This window comes from Thalassophryne amazonica, chromosome 6 (assembly GCF_902500255.1).
Source record: "Thalassophryne amazonica chromosome 6, fThaAma1.1, whole genome shotgun sequence".
Lineage (NCBI taxonomy): Eukaryota > Metazoa > Chordata > Actinopteri > Batrachoidiformes > Batrachoididae > Thalassophryne > Thalassophryne amazonica.
In genome coordinates, this window is record NC_047108.1 from 118,799,486 (window position 1) to 118,816,891 (window position 17,406).

The following is a 17,406-nucleotide window of genomic DNA, read 5'->3' on the forward strand; positions in this document are numbered from 1 at the left end:
TTATGCTAAACTTTGGAAAGATGAAAGAAGTATTAGTTGAAAGTATGCATGAAGCCAATAGTGCTTCCGTCTTTGGGGGGGGGGGGGGGGGGGGGGGGGGGGTGTAAATTTGGTTGAGGATTGGGCAAAGGCACTGAGGGTGGAATTGATCTTGTATGTCATCTTTTGCAGTTCCACTCTGACCTCAGATATGATCTTTCTTATTAACTTTTTGTATCAGTTGGTATCAAGACCCTTGATGCCATGTCCCCTGCAGATATGTATCTGTATTTACCGTTGCACACACTGGTCATTTTTCAAACAGAATCTACCTATGACAGTCTTCTGCTGACTTTTCCTTTAAAGGAAATTTCAGTATAATCCTAAAAGTATCAGACATTTCATTCCTTTCTAGTAAGCAATGCTAACCATATCCACATGTCCACATGTATGGTAAAAATGGAAAAGTTACTGGTGCTGATATGTAGACATATTTAAAAAGCCTCATTTCCATTTCAGAACAGACTGCACTTCAGAAAAAATTCCTTTGTCCAGTCAATAAAACAAATAATAAATTCATATATATATATATATATTTGTTGTGATTTGGCGCTATATAAAAAAAATGATAGATAGATAGATAGATAGATAGATAGATAGATAGATAGATAGATAGATAGATAGATAGATAGATAGATAGATAGATAGATAGATAGATAGATAGATAGATAGATAGATAGATAGATAGATAGATAGATAGATAGATAGATAGATAGATAGATAGATAGATAGATAGATAGATAGATAGATAGATAGATAGATAGATAGATAGATAGATAGATAGATAGATAGATAGATAGATAGATAGATAGTAAATATTACAGCTATGGCTGACATTTAGAAAGTATAGTACTCAGATACTTTTGAAGAGACCATTATAAATGTATTTCCAAATTGTCATTCCTCAGACTCAATGAGTTGTTTTGTCAGGGTTGGGTAGAGTCCAAGAGCATGCAATGGTGTCACATCACCACATCCACCATACCATGAAACCGCATTGGGTTCATATTCATATTATGAGTGTACTTGTATAAGGCACATCTGAATACTGTAGTCTTAAAATATCACTGCATTAGACTTTAGACTTGGTGTTAGGTAGTTTAAAGTGCAAATACCTTCTTGTGATGCATGATAGCAAATTAGTACATTTGGTATTGTAGGAAAATGTGTCCTGAGTATAAAAACAACTGCTTTGGGTAGAAACTACTAGTCAGATGTGCTGCTTTTGTGCATAGTGGATTATGAGTGCCCTCATAAGAACTATATACTGTTATCCAGTAGCTGTATAAAAACCATGCTTTGATATTAGTGGCATTAACTAATCAGTAATGAACACAATAAAAAGCCACTGATGAACAGTACAGAATGTTCAAATCCAGCAAATGTCATTGGATGTCTTTTGAAACAAAACTGCATTTATGGGAAATCATTTGTGACACATAAACTTCAACTTTCAACAATGTGCGTTAATCTTTCAGTTACTGATTAAAGTGATCAAAACATAAACTCAAAACATTAAAGTGATTATTAACTCTTTGATCCCAGTCCTCATTCCATGTAATACCCAAATGCAGGAATATTGATGTAATGGCTATTGTACAGCTGGAGACCCCTGAGCAGAAAACAACACAGATGGAAGTTCAAATAGTCTTTATTTACAGCTCTCAGGATGTTAGCAGATTGAGAATAACAGCGTCCAGGTGGGAACACGAACACACACATGGTACAATTCATCCTGGTCCTGGTGGTTCCTCACTTTCTGCATGATTGTGAGATTTGGATGCCAACTAGTGATCTAAGGCAACAATTGGATGTCTTTGGTACCACGACTCTTCTGAGAATCCTTGGGTAGCACAAGAATGACTTTGTGTCAAATGAACAGTTATCAATCAATCAATCAATCAATTTTATTTATATAGCGCCAAATCACAACAAACAGTTGCCCCAAGGCGCTTTATATTGTAAGGCAAAGCCATACAATAATTACGTAAAAACCCCAATGGTCAAAACGACCCCCTGTGAGCAAGCACTTGGCAACAGTGGGAAGGAAAAACTCCCTTTTAACAGGAAGAAACCTCCAGCAGAACCAGGCTCAGGGAGGGGCAGTCTTCTGCTGGGACTGGTTGGGGCTGAGGGAGAGAACCAGGAAAAAGACATGCTGTGGAGGGGAGCAGAGATCAATCACTAATGATTAAATGCAGAGTGGTGCATACAGAGCAAAAAGAGAAAGAAACACTCAGTGCATCATGGGAACCCCCCAGCAGTCTAAGTCTATAGCAGCATAACTAAGGGATGGTTCAGGGTCACCTGATCCGGCCCTAACTATAAGCTTTAGCAAAAAGGAAAGTTTTAAGCCTAATCTTAAAAGTAAAGAGGGTGTCTGTCTCCCTGATCTGAATTGGGAGCTGGTTCCACAGGAGAGGAGCCTGAAAGCTGAAGGCTCTGCCTCCCATTCTACTCTTACAAACCCTAGGAACTACAAGCAAGCCTGCAGTCTGAGAGCGAAGCGCTCTATTGGGGTGATATGGTACTATGAGGTCCCTAAGATAAGAAAGGACCTGATTATTCAAAACCTTATAAGTAAGAAGAAGAATTTTAAATTCTATTCTAGAATTAACAGGAAGCCAATGAAGAGAGGCCAATATGGGTGAGATATGCTCTCTCCTTCTAGTCCCCGTCAGTACTCTAGCTGCAGCATTTTGAATTAACTGAAGGCTTTTCAGGGAACTTTTAGGACAACCTGATAATAATGAATTACAATAGTCCAGCCTAGAGGAAATAAATGCATGAATTAGTTTTTCAGCATCACTCTGAGACAAGACCTTTCTAATTTTAGAGATATTGCGTAAATGCAAAAAAGCAGTCTTACATATTTGTTTAATATGCGCTTTGAATGACATATCCTGATCAAAAATGACTCCAAGATTTCTCACAGTATTACTAGAGGTCAGGGTAATGCCATCCAGAGTAAGGATCTGGTTAGACACCATGTTTCTAAGATTTGTGGGGCCAAGTACAATAACTTCAGTTTTATCTGAGTTTAAAAGCAGGAAATTAGAGGTCATCCATGTCCTTATGTCTGTAAGACAATCCTGCAGTTTAGCTAATTGGTGTGTGTCCTCTGGCTTCATGGATAGATAAAGCTGCGTAACAATGAAAATTTAAGCAATGCCGTCTAATAATACTGCCTAAGGGAAGCATGTATAAAGTGAATAAAATTGGTCCTAGCACAGAACCTTGTGGAACTCCATAATTAACCTTAGTCTGTGAAGAAGATTCCCCATTTACATGAACAAATTGTAATCTATTAGATAAATATGATTCAAACCACCGCAGCGCAGTGCCTTTAATACCAATGGCATGCTCTAATCTCTGTAATAAAATTTTATGGTCAGCAGTATCAAAAGCAGCACTGAGGTCTAACAGAACAAGCACAGAGATGAGTCCACTGTCTGAGGCCATAAGAAGATCATTTGTAACCTTCACTAATGCTGTTTCTGTACTATGATGAATTCTAAAACCTGACTGAAACTCTTAGCCTCTTTTAGCCTGTGGTACATAGCCAACTAATAAAGATAGATTGATCATATTTAAGATCAAAGCATTAAATAATGGTAGGGCTTCCTTGAGCAGCCTGGTAGGAATGGGGTCTAATAGACATGTTGATGGTTTGGATGAAGTAACTAATGAAAATAACTCAGACAGAACAATCTGAGAGAAAGAGTCTAACCAAATACCGGCATCACTGAAAGCAGCCAAAGATAACGATACGTCTTTGGGATGGTTATGAGTAATTTTTTCACTAATAGTTAAAATTTTATTAGCAAAGAAAGTCATGAAGTCATTACTAGTTAAAGTTAAAGGAATACTCGGCTCAATAGAGCTCTGACTCTTTGTCAGCCTGGCTACAGTGCTGAAAAGAAACCTGGGGTTGTTCTTATTTTCTTCAATTAGTGATGAGTAGTAAGATGTCCTAGCTTTACGGAGGGCTTTTTATAGAGCAACAGACTCTTTTTCCAGGCTAAGTGAAGATCTTCTAAATTAGTGAGACGCCATTTCCTCTCCAACTTACGGGTTATCTGCTTTAAGCTGCGAGTTTGTGAGTTATACCATGGAGTCAGGCACTTCTGATTTAAAGCTCTCTTTTTCAGAGGAGCTACAGCATCCAAAGTTGTCTTCAGTGAGGATGTAAAACTATTGACGAGATACTCTATCTCACTTACAGAGTTTAGGTAGCTACTCTGCACTGTGTTGGTATATGGCATTAGAGAACATAAAGAAGGAATCATATCCTTAAACCTAGTTACAGCACTTTCTGAAAGACTTCTAGTGTAATGAAACTTATTCCCCACTGCTGGGTAGTCCATCAGAGTAAATGTAAATGTTATTAAGAAATGATCAGACAGAAGGGAGTTTTCAGGGAATACTGTTAAGTCTTCAATTTCCATACCATAAGTCAGAACAAGATCTAAGATATGATTAAAGTGGTGGGTGGACTCATTTACATTTTGAGCAAAGCCAATTGAGTCTAATAATAGATTAAATGCAGTGTTGAGGCTGTCATTCTCAGCATCTGTGTGGATGTTAAAATCGCCCCCTATAATTATCTTATCTGAGCTAAGCACTAAGTCAGACAAAAGTTCTGAAAATTCACAGAGAAACTCACAGTAACGACCAGGAGGACGATAGATAACAACAAATAAAACTGGTTTTTGGGACTTCCAATTTGGATGGACAAGACTAAGAGTCAAGCTTTCAAATGAATTAAAGCTCTGTTTGGGTTTTTGATTAATTAATAAGCTGGAATGGAAGATTGCTGCTAATCCTCCGCCTCGGCCCGTGCTACGAGCATTCTGGCAGTTAGTGTGACTCGGGGGTGTTGACTCATTTAAGCTAACATATTCATCCTGCTGTAACCAGGTTTCTGTAAGACAGAATAAATCAATATGTTGATCAATTATTATATAATTTACTAACAGGGACTTAGAAGAGAGAGACCTAATGTTTAATAGACCACATTTAACTGTTTTAGTCTGTGGTGCAGTTGAAGGTGCTATATTATTTTTTCTTTTTGAATTTTTATTCTTAAATAGATTTTTGCTGGTTACTGGTGGTCTGGGAGCAGGCACCGTCTCTACAGGGATGGGGTAATGAGGGGATGGCAGGGGGAGAGAAGCTGCAGAGAGGTGTGTAAGACTACAACTCTGCTTCCTGGTCCCAACCCTGGATAGTCACAGTTTGGAGGATTTAAGAAAATTGGCCAGATTTCTAGAAATGAGAGCTGCTCCATCCAAAGTGGGATGGATGCCGTCTCTCCTAACAAGACCAGGTTTTCCCCAGAAGCTTTGCCAATTATCTATGAAGCCCACCTCATTTTTTGGACACCACTCAGACAGCCAGCAATTCAAGGAGAACATGCGGCTAAACATGTCACTCCCGGTCCGATTGGGGAGGGGCCCAGAGAAAGCTACAGAGTCCGACATTGTTTTTGCAAAGTTACACACCGATTCAATGTTAATTTTAGTGACCTCCGATTGGCGTAACCGGGTGTTATTACTGCCGACGTGAATTACAATCTTACCAAATTTACGCTTAGCCTTAGCCAGCAGTTTCAAATTTCCTTCAATGTCGCCTGCTCTGGCCCCCGGAAGACAATTGACTATGGTTGCTGGTGTCGCTAACTTCACATTTCTCAAAACAGAGTCGCCAATAACCAGAGTTTGTTCCTCGGCGGGTGTGTCGCCGAGTGGGAAAAAACGGTTAGAAATGTGAACGGGTTGGCGGTGTACACGGGGCTTCTGTTTAGGGCTACGCTTCCTCCTCACAGTCACCCAGTCGGCCTGCTTTCCCGGCTGCTCGGGATCTGCCAGAGGGAAACTAACGGCGGCTAAGCTACCTTGGTCCGCACTGACTACAGGGGCCTGGCTAGCTGTAGAATTTTCCACGGTGCGGAGCCGAGTCTCCAATTCGCCCAGCCTGGCCTCCAAAGCTACGAATAAGCTACACTTATTACAAGTACCATTACTGCTAAAGGAGGCAGAGGAATAACTAAACATTTCACACCCAGAGCAGAAAAGTGCGGGAGAGACAGGAGAAGCCGCCATGCTAAACCGGCTAAGAGCTAGTAGCTGCGCTAAGCTAGCGGATTCCTAAAAACACACAAAGTGAATAATGTGTAAATAATTTAGAGGTGATTCAGCAGAGGGAGTGCTTTAGTTAAGGCACGTGAAGATAACACTGTGAAACAAATCATTATCTAGGTAACTAGATCAATCTAACTGCGCAGATTAAACAGCTAACAGATACAGCAAAACACCGCTGTGCTCCGGAACAGGAAGTGATACAATACCGCAGTAAGAGCCAACCACCAGTAGAGGCAAGCAAGTTACTGAGGGATGCTCATGTGAGGTGTACCACTTGCGTAATAAACAAAGCTTCGACATGTTGTCCATTTGGTATGCTTCTCTGGACATCATTCAGCATACAGGTGCCTCAGTGTTTTGGACCCTGGCAACTGAAAAGAACACAGAGACACCCACGTTTCAGATGGCTGGTTATTTTCAAGAGGTGGGGATGCACCAGGACGGATTGTCTGCCTGAGTGGTTACTATCCAGGACCCAAAGAGTGTCCATGGTGGGCTGAATGTGGTGACGTGTTGCAGTGGTGCATGTTCCCAGTAATGGTCTGACCGAAACCCTATTTCAATCAGGATCAGAGCCAACATTGACTGGGTTTATCCTCCTTTATAAATGATCATTTCCAATGACTATCATGAAACTCAGTCATGAATTTTTTTTTCTTCTGCTAACAGACAAAAAAAACTAGAAGAGCACTCATTGGAGTATATATGTAATGTCGCTTGCCTTGCGGCTGCTCCCGTTTTGTTGTTGTTGTTTTTTAGGGTTACTACACCGAACACAGCACTGGGATTTGGCACAACGTTTACATTGGATGCCCTTCCTGATGCAACTCCAGTTTTATCCTGAGACCTGACTGGATTGGGCTTGGCTGGAGTACAGTCAGGGAGCCCTCTGCAGGGAGACACGGGTAGGTGAGTACAAAGTTCTTTATTCAAGGTCATCGAACAAACGTTGGTGAGACTCTGAGAAACAGCCAAACCCACGAAGGATTAAATACAAAGGAGAGTCCATACAACAGGCAGGTGGTAAAAATAAAGAAAGTCATTATACGAGGCAGGAGAGTGCTAGGGAGCAGGCTAGGATGCAGAACCAGGGCCAGACAGCAAAGGTTGTCAAGGATAGGATGAGAGAACTTGGAGAGCTCTGGAAAGCTAATATTCTAAATGTTCTGTTTGATTTTGTCTGACTCTCTTCCAATAAAATGCTTAATAGGATTCCTTTTATTTTCATATAATTGATAATAAAACTGATTTTTTTAAACAATATGAAATACTATAGTCAAATAATATAACATAAGTACACCTCATTTTATATCCCACTTTCAAACACAGCCTCATACGACCATGCATGAGAAATCTATTTAAGCTCCCAGTTTTCTATATACAAACTTCCTATAGGCACTGCACTAGTTTTAAGAAAAACAGGACTTAAAGTATGAGTAATTGTGTTTTCCAGTCATTTTAATGTTGCATGATTATTTGCAAATGTGTTTATGTCCTATTATACTTGACAGTACACTTACAAATAAATTATTATTGTTATTATTACCTCTGCCAAGGAGGTTATGTTTTCAGTCGCGTCCATTTGTTTGTTGGTTGGTTGGTTGTTAGCAGTATTACTAAAAAAATCGGATTTCAATGAAATTTTTACCAGGGGTGTATCTTGGCCTAACTTAGAAGTCATTAAATTTTGGTAATGATCTGGAACACGATCCAGATCCAGTAATTTTTTTTAAAGATTCTTTATCTTTGCAGGATAGGGCCAATTTCAACAGTTTTGCATCTAACTTCATGAAGACAGGTCATAAATGCTGAACAAAAATTAGATCTAAGAGTTTAACCCTCTGGGGCCGACGCCGTCGTATACGATGGTTGAGACCAAGCTTTACTAAATTATAAATAACTTTTTAATGATATGAGATAGAAACATACTTTTTTTTTTTTACTGAAAAGTTAACTCCGCTGACTTTCGAGCCACCGTCCACCATCTTTGTACTCCTCTTAGAAGCTGTGTGATGATGTGAGCAATGTGTCCAATCGAAATTGGTTCACCATCACATGGTTTTTCAAAATCCAATCGTAGGGCAGATTCACCTCACGTGACACACCAAAGATTGTTTTTAGGAGTGATGTGTTACTAGTTGGCCCATTTGAATAGCCCCCTGGCTGCTCCAATGCGCCCTGCGCCATTACACACAGCGAAAGTGAAAGTGAGCAGACGGAGCAGACAGAGAGCCTCTCGTACAATCTCACATGCTCAAACAGAGTGTGTGAGTATCAGGACTGCTCGACTAGTTTTCCTGTGAATGTTACTGGATAAGCCTGTGGCAAGCTCTCTCACTCCGGCGTAAAGCACTGTTTACCATATCAATGGAGCAAGGGGGGAGGGATTACTCCTCAAACTGAATGAGCCTCAAAGTGTGAATGTTGCTTTCAGAGCAGGAGAGAAACACACAGTCAACTTCATAGGAGACGTTTGTGATGTGGCATTTGTGTAACAGCAGACAGAAATTGCTTTGAGATGAAGACAAACAAAACGCATAGACCATTTTGTATATATTGTTCAAAATGTTCATTTGTGTTTATTGTTTGAACCTTTTTGTTGTACAGACTTTCACACAAGAGCCCAAATTACCTTTATAAAGTGTCAAAACAATTGTTTATTATAGTTTGCTGTGTGTTTTGAATAAATGTGTGTGGAAAATTATTTTCCGCTTTATAAAACACAACTATAGCATATATATTTTGAAACTACAGGTTGTCTTGAAAAAAAGAGACATAAAACTTGATTGTGGGATGCAGGGAGAGCTGAACAGCAATAATAAAATAAAACATTTATGCCAGGTGAGTGAACTGTCCAAAAAATGCCCTCGGACCCCAGAGGATTAACCACTGAATCTGAAACATGACGGTAGATGCGCGAAACGATGTGGAATAAGTCTCTTTGCCAAAGGGTATTTCATGTGACGTCAGTGACCATATGGCCTTGGCGGAGGTTTGCGCTCTCCGAGTGCTTCTAGTTATGGAATAAAAAAGTATAGCTCACGTATTCACTTTTAACAGAACTGATTTTGTGTTGACATTTTACAAAAGGGGGTGAGGGGCATCAAATGATACTTTCATTATAACTTTGGGATGCCTAAAACTTTTGCACAATACTGTATATAAGCGGAGAGGTTATCAGGGTAATAAGAGACTGCTGAGGGGCCACACAGGAAGAAAGCTACAAAAATACACAAGGAAGGTGAACATCAACATAAAACAGGAATTGCACAGAGAGGACAGAATCGTGACAACATAACTCCACAACACCCAAAATGCTCTCTCCTGAAAGTTTTTTAAAAAGTGAAAAGAAATCCTGTATCCTGACAATAAAATGTTCTGAAAAGGTTAAGAACAGTCTGTCACACTGTTTTAAAACAGCACATATTCTTTCAGGTGGGAATACGATGGAGATCTCTCTGTACCAAATAAATATTAGATAAGAAATTTTTGATTCAATTATGGTATTTGCACTGGGTGTCAGTGAGAACGAGCTTGTTAAAAACTTTATACTGTTATCATGAGGTTAGATGTATGTCTTTATAAAGTTTTAAAAAGTAGTAAGCATACATAGCGTAGCAGAAAACAGACAATTTACAGAGGAATCCTGCAAATGGTGATAAAAGCACCAAATTTGGCACAAATACCTCTTAAGTCCTGATCACACGGCACTTAACGAAGGGCAACAAAGCCCAAACAAAACAAGAAATCTGTCAAGTCAACTTTCGTTGATTTTCATTGGCATCGTTTAACCTTCCTGCAGCTTCATTCCTGCAACTGGCGCTTTGTCAGGATTTTTAAACTGTCAAAAATTTGAACGAATGCTGCCGAAAACCTCAATTTTGCTGTCGTTCTTGATGGTTTCTTATCATTTGCTTAGTTTTTATAATGTTAGCATTTAGTTTGACTTCATTCGACCAGCTGAATGTTTTCACATAGTACAGAAGCCAGTTGTGGAGGAGAGATGCAGCTCCTCCGCGGCAGAGCTGGTGTGTGTGCAGTGTGGGGCTCCTGCCGCTGCGTGTGATGTGGCGAGTGCTGCTGCGATCATGCTGTGGTGCTGGCTGGCCAGGAAGAATTTGTTGGCCTCTTCCGCCAGCGCACAGATGTCTGTGATTGTGGTGTTGTTTCAGTGCTGCACACACCTGAGGAGGGACTTCCTGCACAAAACATCCAGCCAGAGCTGCAGCATTCTGTCCATGAACTCTGAAGGGCTTACCGTCCTCCAGCCCATGCAGAGAGAAGACCCTGCTGGCCCTTTCAGTCTGACAATTCAAAAGTTTTGAGGAAGTGATCCTCAATCTCTCATACCATTTGTTCGCAGTGGAGGGGCTTTGCAGGAGCACAATCAGCTGCATTTCCGTGTAGCTGCTGAGTGCCGACACGATCCTTGATCTCTGTGTATTTATTTGCAACAGGGGGGCTTTGCAGGAGTGTGATCAGCTTCGTTTCTGTGGAGCTGAGGGCCGACATGACGTAAAGTCCATAAGTCCTGCTCATAGACTGATTGCCAGAGACAGGACATGTGCATATCTCCACGTCCACTCATGGAGGGTTTGCCAGCGTGCATGCACGTGCCGGCTGCAGCTCCGCGGTTACAGGAAGAATGAGGAACTATAACAGAAATTAGAGTGAAGACCTGCAGCGCTGCACAAGAAGAAATATAAACTAGAAGAAAAATCAGAGTGCACACAGTCTGGCTGCAACTCCTCTGCATTCTCACCTCCTCAAGCTTCTCTGCTTGAAGCAGACCCGTTGTGAAAGGGGCTTAATAATATTTTGTGTTGTCTGCTGTGATCTGTCAGAGCGAACTGCGCCTCTGTTTGTGCAAACCAGGTGGCAGTTTACAGAAGCTTGACTTTCAAGTGTGGAAAAACTTTCAGCAGCAGCGGACTTTCGTGTGTCAACAGCTTTAATCCACAGAGGTGTGGCCTATAAAAACAGAAAACCCAGTGTGATCGCAAATGGCTGCAAAATGTTTTGAACATTTGAATTGCTAAATCATGTACGAGGCAGTTCTTTTGTGCGTGCATGTACGTGCGCATGTGCCACAACACATCCGCACACTGAATGCATTCATTCAGAGTGAATCAGCTGGAGAGAAGGTGAAGCGAGTGCGTGTGTGTACACGTACACGCGCCAATGCGTGTGTGAGTAAACTGGTAATCGAACCCCTGCGCACGTGCGCGACTGACTGCATGAACACACAGCCGCAGCGCCTGTGATCAGAAACACCAGCATTTTGAAAAAAAGGCAGAGAAAGACAGCGCAATCTTCTCTCTCTCGCTCTCTTTCTCTCTCTCTCTCTGTCTCTCCCTCTCTCTTTCCCTCTCTCCCTCCTGTCCCCCCCCCATCTCATCACATTTCGGGTGTACAGACAATGATTAGAGTTTTGGTATTTGAGATATTTGAGAAATATTTGGCGTGTTTGCAGGGTGTATTTTTTTTTGGTGGGGTATTTAGCGTGTGTGTTTAGTGTGGTGGTGTTTTTTTTTTTTTTTTTGTAAAAATGAGGCATCTTATCTTATTATTGGAGCAAGACAGAGCATGCAGTGTGTCGTCAGAATCTGAACCAGACAGTGAGGATTCTGATGATGAAGGAGATGATCCCTCTTTAGTTCTGAATGAGGAACTAGGTCAGGTGGATCCACCAACGTGCGCACACATCTCCACAGTGTGTTGGATCACCCGCTTCTGTTTGCAGCTTCTCCAGGACTCAGGTGCTACAGAGCTCCATCCTAGTGCAGAGTCCTGGAACGCAGAGATGCAGACACACACTGCTCCAGCTATGGCTCCAGGCGCATTTCGTTTAAAGCGTGGAGATCAACGTTACCTTCGGTTTTGTTTTGTTCCCCTTTCGTTCTTTTTGTGCTCTTGATTCCCAGACTATTCGGCGATAAAGCGCATTCGTCCGCCTTTTCTCATCGATTTATGACTTTTTATTTTTTTACTTTCATTCAGGAATCATCATATGCCGTGTGACCGGACCATTAGACATTACTCTTTTGAACAAACCAATTGGCCACTTGAATATTTAATAGGCCCCAGGTGCCTACCTGGGGCCTATTAAATATAAAGAAAAAAACTGGCGTCAGTTGAACGGTTACACAGGGGTCAAAATTTAAAGATGCTCTAGTCATATTGAAAACTATACCACAGTATTTGTCTGATCTCAGATATTCCAAAAAGGTATAGTTTGGACTATCTGTGAATGAATGAATGAATGAATGAATTTATTTGGCACACAGACTCAACAATAACAAAAAACTGATACACAAGACAATTCCACAGTGACATGCGTGACCAAAAGGGGTGAGCAGAAGCAAAGCTTATAAACGCCCACCCTCATTACCAACCCCCAGAGCAAGCACACAGGCGACAGTGGTAAGGAAAAACTCCCTCTCATGTATTGAGGAAGAAACCTCAAGCAGACCAGACTCTAAGGGGTGACCTTCTGCTTGGGCCATTCTAGAAACACATTTAACACAACACAAACTCAAATCGCATCATCATGAACATATCTAGTGACCACCATATGAATGAATGAATAAAGGAATGAATTTATACAGCACACACACACACAAACACAAAACAACAACAAACAAAACTTACCACGAAAGAAGATGGATTGACACTGAATAAGAAAATGGACTGCCAATGCAAGAAAATGGATTGATAAAGAAAATGGATTGACAATGCATCTGTGTGCCTGAAAGGGTGTAGGCGGAAGCAAAGCTTATTAACACCTACCCCTTTAACCAAAGTAAAGAAAAAGTAAAGAAAAAAACAACAACAACTATTCCCACTCCCATTTTCAACCACTTCAATCACTTCAACTTAAAGGACAAAATCCGAGTGATACCGAACAAATTTACAATTACAACTGGCTACACACCAAACTCAACCTACTTCAGCAGATACATATCTTGAAAACATCATTTCTTTATATTGCTTTTTAAACTGATTGATATTTGGACATCGTTTGAGTTCATCCGTCAGGTTATTCCATATTCTAGGGCCACACATGGAGACACAGAAACATTTCCTGTTTGTCCGAGCACCAGCAATTTTAAAATGATACAAGCCCCATAAATTATATTTTCCCTCTCTCTCAGTAAAATATTCTTGAATTCTAAATGGCACTTGTTTATTTTTTACTTTGTACATTAATTGAACAGTCTTGAACAAGATCACATCATTAAGTTTTAATATTTGAGATTTAATGAACAATGGGTTGGTTGTGGTCTTGATAACCTGCATTATGAATTGTTTTTAATGCTTTTTTTGAACCAATGAACAATACAAAGTATGTAGTGCTCTGCAATCAAGAACATGCTTTACTTTATATAATACTGCAATACTCATTGATGCCTTCCTTTGAATATGCTGAATATGAGCTTTCCAATTAATTTTTTCATCAATAATGACACCTAAAAACTTATTCTCTTTGACATGTTCTATGTTTACCCCATGTATATTTAACTGAATTTGTATGTCTTTTTTATAATTTCCAAATAACATTAATTTAGTTTTAGACAAATTTAATGATAATTTGTTAATATCAAACCATCTCTTTAACTTTATCATTTCAGTTCCTAAATCAGATAATAATTGTTGCAGATTTTCCCCTGAGCAAAACAGGTTTGTGTCATCTGCAAAGAGAACAGCTTTAACCACATCTGAAACTTTACATAAATCATTAATATATAAAATAAATAGTTTTGGGCCCAACGCAGAATCCTGTGGAAGCCCACAAATGATGTCCAGACATGAAGAACAGTATTCCCCGAGTTTAACAAACTGCTTCCGGTTTTGTAAGTAGCTTTTAATCCAACTCAGAGCAACCCCTCTGATCCCATACAGTTCCAACTTTTGAAATAATATATTGTGATCAATTGTATCAAAAGCCTTTCTTAGATCAATAAATAAACCTGCTACAATTTCCTTTTGGTCCACATGTTTAATTAATCTCTTCTATGGAATCGAGCAAAGCCAGTGCAGAGGACCGTTTCGCTCTAAAGCCATATTGACTTTCATCAAGCAAGTTGTGTCGATCTATAAATTTATCCAGTCTGCTGTTGTAAAGTTTTTCCAGTACCTTTGAAAATTGTGACAATAGAGACACAGTCCTGTAGTTAGTAAAAAGATGCTTGCTGCCAGATTTGAATAAAGGTATCACTTTTGCCACTTTCATACTGTTAGGAACAATTCCAGTTTGAAATGATTTGTTAAAAATATATGATAATGGTTCTGTGATTTCAGTAATTATTTGCTTTACTAAGGACATATGTACCTCATTATGATCCGTTGACTTTTTACTTTTACATGTACTAACTATGTTAATAATTTCCCTTTCATCTACTGGGCTGAGAAACGTATGCGGATTTCTGGCGATTAATTTCTGATTTTCCCATGGACTGTGTGGGATTTTAGCTGCCAGATCTGGCCCAACATTAGCAAAAAAATTACTGAAGCTATTCACTACTTGGCTCATGTTATATTTGTCTTTGTTGTCATAAGTAAAGTATGTTGGATAGTTATTTGATTTGAGTTTATTTGCTATAATACTATTCAGTATTTTCCATGTTTCCTTTATATTGTTTTTAATATGCTTTAGTATTTTTCCAAAGTATGATTTTTTACAGTTCCACCTAATAGTTGTTAGTTTATTTTTATAATCCTTATATTTAACCTCTGCCTCTCTTGATTTACTTTTAATCAATTCTCTGTATAGCATATTTTTCTTTTTACAAGCCCTTTGAAGACCTTTTGTTATCCATGGGTTAGCTTTATAGTTATTATTTTTATGATACTGTATAATTGGACAATTTTTGTTGTATATATTGAGAAATATGTTTTCAAATTCGGAATATACTAAATTCGCATCTTGCTTTTTGTAAATGGGATTCCAATCCTGTAAAAGTAAATCATTTTTAAAGGCAGTGATAGCTTCTTCAGATTGCAGACGCTTGCAATATTGTATTTCCTCAGTACATTTTTTTATTACACTTCAAATCAGTTACTATAAAAATTGGTAATTGGTCACTAATATCATTGATTAATAAGCTGCTTAGTGTTTTGGTATCGATATCATTTGTAAGTATATTATCAATGAGAGTAGCTGAATGTGAAGTTATCCTTGAAGGCCTAGTAATTTTTGGATATAGATTTAGACTGTACATAGTGTTAATGAAATCCTCAGTTACTTTATGCTGATACAGGTTTAAGAGATCAATGTTTATATCTCCACAGACAAATACTCGCTTATTACCCATCTGTGAAAACAATTTCTCTGTCCAATTTTGAAACTCTTCAATTTTAGAGCCTGCAGCTCTATACTATATACAGCTAATAATTATATTTTTGCCTTTTTCCATACCTATTTCGATTGTGATGGATTCTAATTATAGGCCAATCTCCAACCTTCCTTTTCTCTCAAAAATTCTTGAAAGGGTAGTTGTAAAACAGCTAACTGATCATCTGCAGAGGAATGGTCTATTTGAAGAGTTTCAGTCAGGTTTTAGAATTCATCATAGTACAGAAACAGCATTAGTGAAGGTTACAAATGATCTTCTTATGGCCTCGGACAGTGGACTCATCTCTGTGCTTGTTCTGTTAGACCTCAGTGCTGCTTTTGATACTGTTGACCATAAAATTTTATTACAGAGATTAGAGCATGCCATAGGTATTAAAGGCACTGCGCTGCGGTGGTTTGAATCATATTTGTCTGTTGTGTGGGCCGCTGAAGAGGAGGTACTGCTGGCCCACCACCATCAGAGGGCGCCCTGCCTGGAGTGCGGGCTCCAGGCACCAGAGGGCGCTGCCGCCTTATGGGAGCAGCCTGGGTGACAGCTGTCACCCATCACCGGACACAGCTGTTCCACTCAGCACAGAGGTATATCAGGAGGACGGCGTCTCCACCTCAGTGCCGAGATATCGCCTTTAGACGAAGGTAACGTTCTCTGCATTTATATTCTGACTACATAGCTAACAGATTTGTTAAACCTTTTCAGGACAGCTGAATTGCTTAGATAAGTACTCACCTGCCTGTCATACTGTAACTGGAGGTGGAGGCGGCTTCTCCCCTCTCCGTTGCTGGGTGCTGTCGCATCCACGCCTGTGTTGTTGCTCTCTCCCGCCAGCAGTACCGGATCCGACGAGCGGAGGCAGTGGCCACCTGGGAATTCGGGACTTGGCGGTTCCAGTATTTCCAGGGTTCGGTGGCAGAGGAGATCTGGGTGGTTTCGGTTCGACTGAGACGGACGTCTCCTACCTTCGAGCCTGCCCACACGACACCAGCGGATTCGACCCCAAATTGTGATTGTTGTATTCCTTGTGCTCGTTTCACAATAGTAAACCTTGTTATTCACCTTCCTCCATTGTCCGTTCATTGCGCCCCCTGTTGTGGGTCCGTGTTCCTACACTTTCACAACATTTGTCTAATAGATTACAATTTGTTCATGTAAATGGGGAATCTTCTTCACAGACTAAAGTTAATTATGGAGTTCCACAAGGTTCTGTGCTAGGACCAATTTTATTCACTTTATATATGCTTCCCTTAGGCAGTATTATTAGACGGTATTGCTTAAATTTTCATTGTTACGCAGATGATACCCAGCTTTATCTATCCATGAAGCCAGAGGACACACACCAATTAGCTAAACTGCAGGATTGTCTTACAGACATAAAGACATGGATGACCTCTAATTTCCTGCTTTTAAACTCAGATAAAACTGAAGTTATTGTACTTGGCCCCACAAATCTTAGAAACATGGTGTCTAACCAGATCCTTACTCTGGATGGCATTACCCTGACCTCTAGTAATACTGTGAGAAATCTTGGAGTCATTTTTGATCAGGATATGTCATTCAAAGCGCATATTAAACAAATATGTAGGACTGCTTTTTTGCATTTACGCAATATCTCTAAAATTAGAAAGGTCTTGTCTCAGAGTGATGCTGAAAAACTAATTCATGCATTTATTTCCTCTAGGCTGGACTATTGTAATTCATTATTATCAGGTTGTCCTAAAAGTTCCCTAAAAAGCCTTCAGTTAATTCAAAATGCTGCAGCTAGAGTACTGACGGGGACTGGAAGGAGAGAGCATATCTCACCCATATTGGCCTCTCTTCATTGGCTTCCTGTTAATTCTAGAATAGAATTTAAAATTCTTCTTCTTACTTAT

At 39.9% G+C, this 17,406-nt stretch overlaps 1 long non-coding RNA gene across 1 annotated transcript; it reads right to left on the reverse strand.

The window, feature by feature from the left end:
• Positions 1–1,622: 1,622 nt before the first annotated feature.
• On the reverse strand, positions 1,623–16,980 carry LOC117511727. The gene is made up of 3 exons (XR_004561058.1): positions 16,970–16,980; positions 5,955–5,964; positions 1,623–1,702 (listed from the first exon to the last, which is right to left on the reverse strand). It is a non-coding gene; the product is annotated as an uncharacterized LOC117511727 (long non-coding RNA).
• Between the last annotated feature and the right edge of the window lie 426 nt (positions 16,981–17,406).